Here is a 12,607-nt window from a genome sequence, read left to right as displayed (position 1 = left end):
CTTTGACTGGCAAAATCCCCAGAAATATGAATGTACATTGGCTGTTGCCTTATTGGAAGTTTCCACATATAAATCATCAGATGTCCATAAGGCATGAGGGAACACCTGCTGATTTTTTTAAAGTAGTGTAGGTTCTCATTCTAAAAGCACAGGGACCTTCCTTCCTTCCTTCCTTCCTTCCTTCCTTCCTTCCTTCCTTCCTTCCTTCCTTCCTTCCTTCCGCCACTTCCGCCACTTCCGCCACTTCCGCCACTTCCGCCACTTCCGCCACTTCCGCCACTTCCTTCCTTCCTTCCTTCCTTCCTTCCTTCCTTCCTTCCTTCCTTCCTTCCTTCCTTCCTTCCGCCCCTTCCTTCCTTCCTTCCGCCCCTTCCTTCCTTCCTTCCGCCACTTCCTTCCTTCCTTCCTTCCTTCCTTCCTTCCTTCCTTCCTTCCTTCCTTCCTTCCTTCCTTCCTTCCTTCCTTCCTTCCTTCCTTCCGCCACTTCCTTCCGCCACTTCCTTCCGCCACTTCCTTCCTTCCTTCCTTCCTTCCTTCCTTCCTTCCTTCCTTCCTTCCTTCCTTCCTTCCTTCCTTCCTTCCTTCCTTCCTTCCTTCCGCCACTTCCTTCCTTCCTTCCTTCCTTCCTTCCGCCACTTCCTTCCTTCCGCCACTTCCTTCCTTCCGCCACTTCCTTCCTTCCTTCCGCCACTTCCTTCCTTCCTTCCGCCACTTCCTTCCTTCTCCCTCCCTCTTAGTCTCTATTACGAGCTGTCCCTGCCCATGGCAGGGGGAAAGCAAGTGGATGTTCTCTATGGTCCCTTCCAACCCAAGCCATTCTATGATTCTGTGATTCCATGAAAAAAAACCTGCCTGTATTATATTGATGATATTACCCTGTATTGGTCTGACTGTAGGTATCAAGTTTGGATATTTAATCCTCTCAGAATTATTAAAAGGGAATATTGACTTCATTTTCAGGAAGCAGCACTTAGGCTGGGCTTACTCATGTCCATAGCTTTCAAACTCTCAGCCACACTCAACACAGTTTGTACCCAGTGAATATATTGAGTTTATGGCGTGGATGCTTAAACCAATTATCTCTTCTAATGTATCTCTTTTTCTTATTGAAAGAAAGTATTTGTCCCACATAATAATCCAGCTATCAGTTTCTTGGTGTAAACCAGGTTGGCAATAGAAAGAAAAAAAACTCGGACTTTTCTCTAGATCTCATTTTCTTTGGAAAATGGGTCTAAGTCACCAAGTTATTTTGAGCATTTTGAGGAATATTACATTTTCTCTTACTAATCTATATCCATACCCCTATCAGCTGTGATAGGAGAAAAAAATAGAAGTTTAATTTTACATATTCCAGTTTTTTGCTTTGACTGCAAACTGAAATGCCCCCTCCCCTCCTGGCAGTGTACATTGAGGTGGGGTTTTGACAGTAGCCTTTAATAGAATTTCAGGAAGCAAGGATGGAAAAGACCTATGAGGTCATCTAGTCTAGTTCATAGCCAGAGTGATAACTAAGGCTGTTCTCACCAGCAGAGGTGATGGTACTCGGGGGCAAGTCAGACATAAATTCTCAGTCAAAGATCCCTAAATTTTGCAGCATGAGATTCAAGAAGATGAAAACTCTGGAGAAGCTTCTGTTATTTTTGATAGTGAATTTTATTACATTATTTATACAAACATTAAAAAGGCAGTAGAAAAATGCCCGAGCATTTAATTATACTTATTAAGTATAAGAAGGCTTCTTTGTTTGTTTTATTTAAATTACTGGTCCTGTGTCTGGACTATGAGTGACACAGATAGAGAGGTTGGCTTTTTCTAAGGAATCGTGACACTTTGAGTGGTGTGACAGGGAGGAGAGGGTTCAGTGCTCATATCAATTTTGGTCAAATATTCTGAAAGAGGAAAACTTTAACACATATTTCTGATGTTACTAGCTCTTTGAGCTGTATGTCATCATGGATGTGCCAGTTCTCACCTGCTGAAGCTGATGTATGAGATTGTTGAAGATTCAGGCAGGTGTTACTACATCCAATCCCACATGTTTTTCATATCAGGTTTTTGTGTGACAATTTCTTCCCCCCTGGTTATGAGTTCTGAAACAGTTTATGTGTTTTGTTTTTTTTTTTTTTCTTTTGTAAAAACAAACTGTGGACAGAAGAAGACTACTTTGCAGCATGTGGCAGGCTCCCAGCACCCCCTGGATAGTTATTCAAAGGCCTTCAAGATCTCTAGGCATACTGATCTATCCACCAAAACTCGTGTTTTAGCTGTCCCACAGGAGGCAGATATATTTTTTTTATTCTTTTCCCTCATATATGTGCAAGAGATGAATCACCCAACCCAGATGAAAGAGAACCCAGACATTTCCCAAGGGAAGCAGTGGAAGGGAGGGAAGAAGAGGAAGATGCTCCCTCTTGCCCACCCCTTGGGCAGAAGATGGCGTGGTGATTGTGCCATGCTTAGCTGGAATCCCTGTCATGGCATCAGTGTGCCCACGCCAGGCTGTTCAGGGCTGCGTGGATGTGATGTGCTCTTGCTTTTCCTGGAAATTTCACATTTGTTGAAATGAGCATGCATATTTAAAAAAAGGTGTGTGTGGGAGCTGATGAATCACATATTCTGTCAAAGACTCCAGACACCCAACTGAAGCACTGCTGAGTGTCTGGAGCTCTTTACTCATCTTTGTTCTTGTGTGGGCTTTAATTTCTCCCAGAATTTTCCTTAGTGTCATACAAAGTTTCCTTTTATCAACTGCTTTCCCAGCTCTTTCCCTTTCACCCACCCAGCCATTCTCCTCAACCCACCTCTCCAGAAGCACTTCCTGATGTTCATCACCTTCTCTTTATTTGACATCCCAGCTACTCATTTAGTGGTTCTTCCATAGAAATGCTACAATTAGGGCCTCATTCAAATCTCTGCTTGGTGACACAATATTACTGATTCACAAGAGTGCATTCCTGGAGCGTGTGAGGTGACTGGTATTTGCTCTCCTGGCTGCACCTGCCATGCTGGGAGGGATACAGGCAAAGGGAGAGAGCATGAGAGCAGCAGAGACCAGTTAAGCCTAACATCCTCCCTGTCTCTGCTTCACAGACACGGGTTGTGCCAAAACTTAGGAGTTTTGAGTTGGTTTTGCCCTGACAGCAACAGGCAGCACCATGGAGGGAGGGTAAAGTGGATCCTATTTTTCCTTGAATCCTGTTCCAGATTTGGGTTCATCATATATCTCTCTACAGTTTCCTGGAATGAGTTGGGGGTGGAGGGGAAGGGAGGGGAGGAGGAGCTTGGTCTTTTTCCCCAGTTAACAAAGAAGCAGAGGAAATGGCATAAAGTTTTTCCAGGGGAGGTTTAAATTAGATATTAGGAAAAATTTCTTAATGGAACAGGCAGCCAGGAAAGTAATGAAGCCACCATTCATAATAGTGTTGAAAAAAATGTGTATTTGTAGTGCTTAGGGACATGGTTTAGCAGTGAATATAGCAGTTAATGGTTGGAATCCATGCTCTTAGAGGGCTTTTCCAACCTTAAAGATTCTACAACTTTGACTCATGGTCCTTGTCAACCAAGAAAACCATCACATCCTGCCAGGGAAAGGAAGTCCTCTGAAAGGCCAAACACAAATTAACTGGTCTGTGATGTAATGAAAACCTATTTTGAGAACAATACAAACTCCTCACAGCCCGGGGTGAGTGAGAGATGTGTGTCAGCCTTTGCCCCAGGAGCTGCAGCAGGATGGTCATGAAAAAGGTCTGGTGTTGGAGCTCTGTAACAGGTGAGAAGGGCTCAGATGGGCACCAGACAGGTGTCTCTCAGGCTGCAGCAATGAGGTCTTGTGTCTCACAACCCTGGAAAGGCTGGGATATTCAATCATTAGAATGTACAAGTCAGTCACACAGGCAGATTAATTTGCCATATTTCTATTACTAAATTAAGCAGCATTGGGCAACGCAGCTTTGTGGATTAATTGCAGAGATAAACTGCTGGTGCATTTTCATCTCAGGCAAGCAGACACTCCCACAAACCATGTCTGAACTTTTTTTAGGTGTTATTTTTGGGCCAGAGGTCCCTCCCAAGGGGCAGTCAGGATGCCCCCACCCACAGCATGGCGATGGAGGTTCAATACTGATGTGAGCTGTTGCATGCCAGCTGGCCTCAGTGTCATGCTGTGGGCTAAGGCACATTTAATTTAATAGCATGGACAAAGTCACAAAATCCAGCTTTTCAGCAGCCTAATCAGTTTGGACAGAGGGCTGCTCTGGCGTGGCCGTATTGACTCTGGTTTGGAAGATGGCTCAATTGGGCCTGTCTCAGATCTCTGCTCAGGCTCCAGTGGCGTGCAGACACAGCTTTGTAGTTCCTGCTTTCCATTTCCAGAACTAAACTCAAAAGTCAATGGTAATTTTCTTCAAAGGGCTGGGATGCGCCCTTCACCTTTTGCCTTTGAATTGTTTATTAAATTCCTGATTTTTTTTCTTACAAATTGTGGACACCACTTAAAGGAAAAACACAAATTTGGTTTGCAGTCCCAGGGACATCGAATGCCAGCCCTTCTGAAGGGGAGTAAAATGTTTTTCATAGCCACTTGTAAGACAGAATCTGTTTCCCTGTACATGCAGACTTAGTGCTGTTTTAATAGCTTTGACTTTTGGAGCAAAAGCTCAGTGAGTTGTAATTAAAGCTGGTCATTTGTTTTTAATGAAACCATTTTCCAAGGCAAAAATAAATAGTATATGCAGCTTTGCCCAAATCAAAACTTGTTGTGAAAATGTGCTGATTTCAGTGACATTTTTTATGGGAGTAAGTCCAAATGAATAATTTCAATCTTCTCTTTGCATTTTGATAATGTCAGAATGTTTCATTGCAAGAATATTGAAACATTTCATTTTAGCAATGCAGTAGGAAAGAGCTGTGGAGTGCCAAGTAATCTTGTCTTCAGGATCTGTAGAGCAGAAAGTTTAAAGCAACAAAAGGTGGGGCCCAAATGTGTTCCTACAAAGGCTGTTCAAGCATGATATCTCCTGTATTACATATATGGTGTCCCTTGATATGTCTTGAGAAAGCTGCAAGGGAGGAATGCAGGAGAATTGATGCAAGTCTGGAATTCACAATAAGAACTGAATTTTTATTTGAGGAAAAATAATGAAAAGCTAAATAAAAAACAAACAATCTAAACCAAAACCAAGACTAAAACCAAAGCCAAAAAAAAAAATCCCCCAGAAAAACCACCAAAAAAACCCCCACAGAACCCCCCCCAAAAAATACAGCCCCCGAAAAAAACCCCAAAACCAAACCAAAACAAAACCAAAAAAACCCAAACACCAAAACCCCTCAAAAAACAACCAGAAACCCAGTGAACAAAAAACTAACAAAATTTTCACTTTGCAAGGGTTTCTCCTTGAGTATTTATGCTGGGGAAGATTTTTTCCTTGGGATATTTTTTTAGTGCTGTCTTGTTTGATCTTTTAATAGAATCAAATAGAACCATTTATTTCAGAGATAGGGGGCTACTCAGAAGTCACCACTGACCTCCAGCTTCATGTTTTACCTGAATTCACTTTCCTGCACAATCAAGCTTTTCTGGCCTCTTTGGTGATCCTCCCTTCCACCTCTTCCAGGAGACTTCACACTGTGTGAACCCCTATGGGTGTTCTTTCCTCTGCTGCCATCAGTGAATGCTGCCCTCCAGTTTGGCGTGGTTTCAGTGGATTTTTTTGTAACCAAGGTGACATATAGATGAGCAAGAGTCCTTTAAAAGAGTATGTAAAGAAAAACAAAAACCAATAGAAATTAATGGAGGTGAGTGACCTAAGTGCAGTGTTAGAAAACTAAAGAGAACTATTTAAACTCTGTAATTTAAAAGAGGTTATTCAAGGAATGTTTTGAATGAACTAATCAATGAACATTAGGAATCTTAAATCACAATTAAATTTCATTATTTGTCAGCATTAACCCAAACGAGCTTGTTTACTTTTTAGCTGCCATACTTGAAATCATTTGGAATCTAATTGAAACCACTGAAGATAAATTAAATTGCAATATTTACAATCACATAGGAGAGGTTTTAAAGTTTCAAATCAATTTTGCTGACATTTCCTAATGCCCATGAAATCAGTGGCTTGGGCTATGGCTGTGGTTGAACATACCATGTGTTTATGTATCTCTAAATTACCTCTAAAAAGATTTGTCTCCCCTGGAGAGCCTCCAGTTTGACCTGGGCTTATTTCAGCACCTCACATGGCCTTAGTGATGCATGTTTAATTTCGTGCTCCCACAGCTGTATCCCTGGAAATGTCTAACTGGTGAGCCTAACCCTGGTTAATTCACAATTATATGAATCACACAGAGACTGACCAGCAACACTGACCTTGGTCTTGTCCTGGAAGGAACATCAGGCGAGAAAGTATTTTTTTCTTGCTGCTTTGTCAAGCCACCTCATTTCCTTGCTCTTTTTTGTAAATGATGACAAAATCAGAGATAAGAAAGTACTGAGCAGGAAGACATCATGACACTGGAAAGATGGAAGTAGGCTTTGTGGTTGGCTGCAATCAGAAATGTTTACAGTTTCCCCTTGCCCAGTTTCACTGGTTGAGCAGCACACATGGTTTTGGGTAAGCGGGGATTTAAATATGCATTTCTGTCATAGTTGATTGGTTTGCTAACTTGATGGGATAGTCCTTTCTGAATTGTCAGTTTATGAATATAAAATCCTTTAAGGAACATGTAATGGGGAATTAATTACTTTTGCTCTTTGGGGGGACATATTTAACATTTTTTTAGAGTTTTAACACCTTCTTCCATTCTTTTGATTTTATTTTCTGTCTATTTAATCTCAACAGGTTTTAATATGAGTGGAAAATCTATTTAAAATCAATCAAAAACACCCTAATGTATTTTTTTCCTTTTTAAAAAAATCTAAATATGGATAACTTTTGAAAATTTCAAATTTTAATATCACTAATGTCATTGTCCATCTTTGACAGTCTACAGAACAGGGGATTTTATGCTCCTAAGTTTATTAAGGAAGCTATTACTTACTTATTAAACGCATCATGAATTCTGCTATGAATAACAGTATGCTAATGTTCAAATAACTGCTTATATTAGTAACTAATGATCACCTCTAATAGTCCTGCTATATTTGTGGGTGAACCACCTTCCTATTTATATACCAGCTACATTATGTGTCTGTTATTTGAAGCTTGCATTTAAATACAACACACTTAAAAATAAGCAAATATATTTAGGAATCCAGGTGCAAGAAGGCACAGCCTTGTTTCAATAAGCTGGGCAGATAGTGTTTCATGTGGAGCTGAGCTCTATCATCTGCTAGGAGCTCATGGATTGGGAAAAACTGCGTGCTGCTTCTCCAGGCCAGAGCCTGGTTTGCATCAGGCCATTTGAACAGGGTCAGTGGGCATAGTTTTAATTTCATTTTGTACAAAAAAGAGAAAAGCTGCAATGTGGATTTGTGGTGGCGAAGTGGCTGGAGGCTCCCTCTGCCCTCAGCACTGTCTCACAGTGAGGAGAGCAGGATTCACGTCTTGTGAGAGCCATTCAGACCAGGGCACCACGTTTGCTGCTGGTCCCCACCTGTGGAGATGCAGCTGATTAATGAACAATGAGCAGATGATGATGAGGAGCCAGAGAGGCACCAAACTACTGCAGGGGTGTTGTGGAGGAACAAGGCTCAGAGAGCCATGGAGAAAGACAATTATCCATGTTTTCCTTACTGTTACATTAAGGCTTTTCAACGTCTTGAATCCCTTTAAATGACACTGATAGAGGTTTTCAAGTGACAGTGCTTCTCAAATGTTATTACCCTTCTTTAAAATTTCTTTTCAAGAAATTTTACAATTGTAATCCTTGTAAATTTCATGAGGAGAGATACAAGAGAAAGAAGAAAGCTCTGGCAGTTCCTGTGGTCTTGCAAACCAATTTCTATACATTATCTGTCTACAAGATTGTAGGAAAAATAATTTTCTACATCCCTTAACAAAGATGTGATTTTGTTTTCTTTTTCTCTCTCTGTGAAGAAGCAGAAATTGCATTTGAATTTATGTTAAATCCCCTTCTTCTAGATTTGGCTGAGATAGAGTTAATTTCCTCTCAGTTCCTGGCACAGTGCTGTGTTTTGGATCTAGTCTGAGAATAATGTTGAGTACACACTGATGTTTTAGATGCTGCTCAGCAGTGCTCACTCAGTCAAGGACTTTTCAGTGTCCAATGCTCTGCCTATGAACAGGTACACATGAAACCAAGGGTCAGCACGGGCAGTAGAGCTGCCCAATGGGGTGTTCCATACCACAGAACTAATGTTCAGTGTATAAACTGGGGGATGTTGTCCAGGAGGGGCTGGTCACTGCTTGGGGCTGATCTGGGCATCGGTCAGCGAGTGGTGAGGAATTATCTTCTGCATCACTTGTTTCTTTTGGGTTTTATTCGTCTCACTCTCTTCCCACTTATCTTCTTCTTCTTCATTATTATTATTGTTGTTATTATTATTGTTATTTTTATTATTAGTGTTCTTGTTATTACTATTTATTATATTTTACTTTGTGTCAAGCATTAGGCTGTTCTTGTCTCAATCTGTGAGTCTTACCTTTTTCTGATTCCCCTCCACATCCCGCTGGGGACACAGGGAAGGAAGTAAGCAGCTGTGTGGTGCTTAGTTATTGTCTAGGGTTAAACAACAACCCCAAAAACTCATTAAATTGAGCATTTTATAAAATAATAATGATTCCTTTAAACCTAATACTACATTTTTATAATTCCTTAAGCATCACATATGTATAAATATATATGCATACCTCTTCAAATTTAGGAAAGGGCCATGTAACTTTGTCCCAGACTACAAATAAATCATTGTAATTGTGTTAAGATGCAGTCACATCAAGACAGAGGGTTAGGCCTCCTAACAAAGCTGCTGCTTTTTGACTTTACCATTTTGAATCATTCAGTTTTGACTTTCAGGTTACACTAAAATACATCCTTGATATGCTAGACAGAATGAGCTGCTTAAATCTCTCACTGCAAGGCATTTCTCTAAACTCTCTAATGTTTTTTGCTGGCTCTTCACTGCATCCTTGACAATTTTTCAGTATCTTTTCAGATGTGTTCTGATATCAATCTCACCAGTGCTATAAACAGAGGTAAAATCATCTCCCTGTCGTGCTGATTTTGCATGCTGCCAAATTCCCTGCACCGACCTGTTGTTTCCTATTTTTCTTACCAATATTAAAGGATGGCTTCATGGATACCTCGATAAACCTTAAGGACAGTGATTTGCCACCCAGACATGGGAAAGAGTGCAAAGGCAAAAGAATTCACACCTGAATTTTCTGCTAGACCCAGAGAAACTATAGCCCAAAGTAATCAAAATACAGAGCTTTGGGCCCAATTCCAGCACCACTGGAAATGCTCCAGGATCTTCCTCCACCCTCCACTGGCACTTCAGAGAGGTACTGCTCTTCTATAGGTCTTTGTGTGGATGGTTCTATATGGAGGTCCCAGTGCTTCTCAAATGTTATTACCCTGCTTCAATAACTGCAATCAGACTTTGGATTCCTTTTTCACTGAGGGAACAGACAGAAGCATCTCCAAGGCTGGTTTACGCTCCCCTGCTATTATTTACTTTCTGCCTGCCATCTGGTAGTCTCACCTGCTACTTCACGATTCTAGCCTTAGAAAGAAAAAATGCAATCTTTCTCTGCTTACCTTTGCCATGTCATCCTCCCTGGTTTTAAGACCAGTTGCATATGGTCTTTTTTCTTTTTCCTCAGGCTGAGCCCAGTCTTCTTTGCTGTTCTTTAATATGGGTAATTTCATATATTTGATCATCCTTGTCATCCTCGAGCATTCCTTGCCATCAAACTAATAATCCTCCTGAAATCTAAACACAGCAGTAAATTTCAGAGGCCTCTCAGGAAAAAAAAAAAAAAATCAGCAGTGCTATCAGTTTTTTAGCAGAAGACTCTTTTACTCCCTTGAAATGCACATGAGTCGTCTTGCCTTCAATTCATGAGCTCAGTACATACAGGCATACAGTCAGGTCCTGGAGTGAAAAGCTGCACTTGGAAAGTGTAAAGAAAGCAAAAATTTGAGAATTTTGCTTTATGGTTTAATCTGGATCCTTAGACATTAATGATTACGTTTCTTTTTACATCAGGGTTTGTTGGATGAGGCCCAAACTGTCTGTAAAAATGCTGAGCATATCTTTTATTGAACATTTTCTTATTTAATGTGCCATTTTCTGATGTATATTTGATAAACAAATTTGTTACCAGAAGCGTTCTTGTTACCAGTGACATTTAAACACAAATGCAGATTTATATGTGAGTAATTGTGTTTTGAGTGTAACCGTGTGCATAAGTCAGCATTTTGCAAATGTTACAAAAATGTACAAGCCCAAGCAGAAAAAACTACATGCCCATCTTCTGCTACATTTGAGGTAATGAAAGGTAATTACCTTCTATTCACACATTAAAAGAAAGCACTCATCTTGGATAAGACCATGACTGAAAGTCTGTTGAACTTAATGGGAGTCTTTCAGTTGTTTTTGGAGAAAGGTGTCTCAGGCTTTCAGGGGGAAAGGAAGATTTTGCAGCACTGCTAAGAGATCTTTTGGGATTGGAAACCAGGGATTGTCACCACAGTGTTCAGGTGCTGTAGAAATGTTTCCTCTTCTGAAAGTCTTGCCTCTGGCACTCATCTTCTTGTTGCACTAAGGTAAAGAAAATGCTGTTGTCTCAAATCTACCAGAGGTGAAAATCCAATCTCACACATGTCCTTGCCTTATAAGAACATTTAGAAAAGAAATACAAGTCCTTAAAATTATATCAATTCACCTTACATGACTAAGAAAGAAACCATTTCTAAAGGATATTGATTAAAATGGAAATACATTCAAATAAATGGATTCTTAGCTTGAAATAACCTTTGCAGTAAGTGAATGGTCTATTTTGAAAGTATGATTGGTGTTCTGAGGGGCACTACTGTATCTTAATTTTATTTCATTGCTATAGAGAGTTTTCTCTGTTTATGAAAATGCTATGCAAAGTGAGATCTATGGATTTCAAAATGAGGAGGAGCAGGGAATTTTGTCTTAAAAGACATTTGCCTTTCTATTTTTTATTATTTTTTTAGTATCATGAAAGTCCAGAGCCAGAGACTCAGGCAAAGATGAGTTTTTCAAGGCTTCATATCAAACACAAAATAAAAATCATTCCCTTTCCATGAAAGATCCTATTTTAAATGAGTTAGACAAAGAATGGGATGGAAGCAGTAAAATTTCTTTTGTAATGAGGTATGACAAGAGATCTTTATCTGAACAAATCCAGAAAAGGAATTAAAGATCTTTATTGAATCTCAACTCTACTCTCAATGGACTGATTTTACAGTAAATGACTTGATAAGCAGAAAAAAAATTTTAAGAAGGCGTATGTGAAGATTTGGGTCTTCTCTGACCTGGAAAAAACACTTTGAAAGGATCACTGCATCACAGTCCTATAGTTGAATCTGTCCATCTCTTTTACTTCCCAAAGCTGGGCTTTGCTGTTGAGACTCATCTGCTGTGTGGGTGCAGTGCAAAGACCCCGAGTCAGAGAGGACAGGACTTGAGGTGTTGCTTAGCAGCTGTGACTCTTGGGTGGTGATTCCCAAGTGTGTTCTTTCTAGGCTGAGTGGTACTTTGCTGAGAAAAAAACAGAGATGCTTGCAGGTTCTTGGGTACTGAGCTGTTGGAAAGAAACTCTTGCATCAGTGACAAAGACAGGGACTTAGGTTCTACAGAAACTGTCTGGTAATTTGTTCATCCTTTTCCTGGATTATGTCTCATTTTGCTGCAAAAGTCTATTTAAGAGCTAGGAATTTAACTCACACCTACCAATAGCTCTTTGTTGAAAATCATATGTATGAGTGAAATAGAACTTGAAACCAATTGTGAAAAAATATATAAATCCACGGAGTCTTCTTTGATTTCAGAAAACACGTGCACCTAAACGGGGCTCAGAAGCTAAATGTGAGTATTTTGCAACCTCAAAAATGCCAAAATTGTTACGAACTTTAGGAATAGTCCAGGAAGTGTGGAATCTAAAACACTTCCTGATAGTTTCTAGGGGCACAGGTTGTGTCCAATGAGCTCTTATCACCCCTGTGCAATGATCCTTTTTCCATTTTGAGACAGGCGTAACCTATGTGTCACCATTTCTTCTTCTGGTTAAACCAGGAGAATCCCTAAAGTGTTTACAGACTCTCTGGTCAAATACAGATATTGCAGCTGCAGAAAACACAAGTGATTTTTCTGGCACAACATGGCGAACTACAGAATTTAGAAAAATTGAGGGTTTCTCCAGTGAATATGCCAGGAAAAGAGTTTCCTGACAACAGTACTAGAGGTTGCACTAAAACTCTGTTTCTAAAGTCTTAATACTCCTGGTCCATCCTATTGTGCTGCTGCCCTGGGAAAGCTTGCAAGCAAAGACCCATGTTACTATACTTTTGACCAGTCACGTCATCCTTTTGTTCATGTGCATGGCACAGGGCTTGGAATGGGATGATTTTGAAGGTCCCTTCCATCCCAAACCATTCTGTGATTTATGATTCTGTGTCAGGG

General features: G+C 40.3%; 2 long non-coding RNA genes across 2 annotated transcripts in view; one reads left to right on the top strand and one right to left on the bottom strand.

Annotated features, from left to right (window-relative positions):
- LOC139589376 (uncharacterized) overlaps nucleotides 1-12,607 on the top strand; it is a 102,035-nt gene that overhangs the window by 53,471 nt on the left and 35,957 nt on the right. The window lies entirely within an intron of this gene.
- On the bottom strand, nucleotides 3,189-10,114 carry LOC139589373 (uncharacterized). Its single transcript, XR_011678998.1, has 3 exons — nucleotides 9,712-10,114; nucleotides 5,543-5,743; nucleotides 3,189-5,057 (listed from the first exon to the last, which is right to left on the bottom strand). It is a non-coding gene; the product is annotated as an uncharacterized lncRNA (long non-coding RNA).

Source organism: Agelaius tricolor, unplaced genomic scaffold (assembly GCF_023055355.1).
Source record: "Agelaius tricolor isolate 1412-34295 unplaced genomic scaffold, bAgeTri1.0.p SCAF_4, whole genome shotgun sequence".
Taxonomy (NCBI): domain Eukaryota; kingdom Metazoa; phylum Chordata; class Aves; order Passeriformes; family Icteridae; genus Agelaius; species Agelaius tricolor.
Note: the sequence above shows the minus strand (reverse complement) of the source record. Positions and strands in the feature narration are given on the sequence as shown.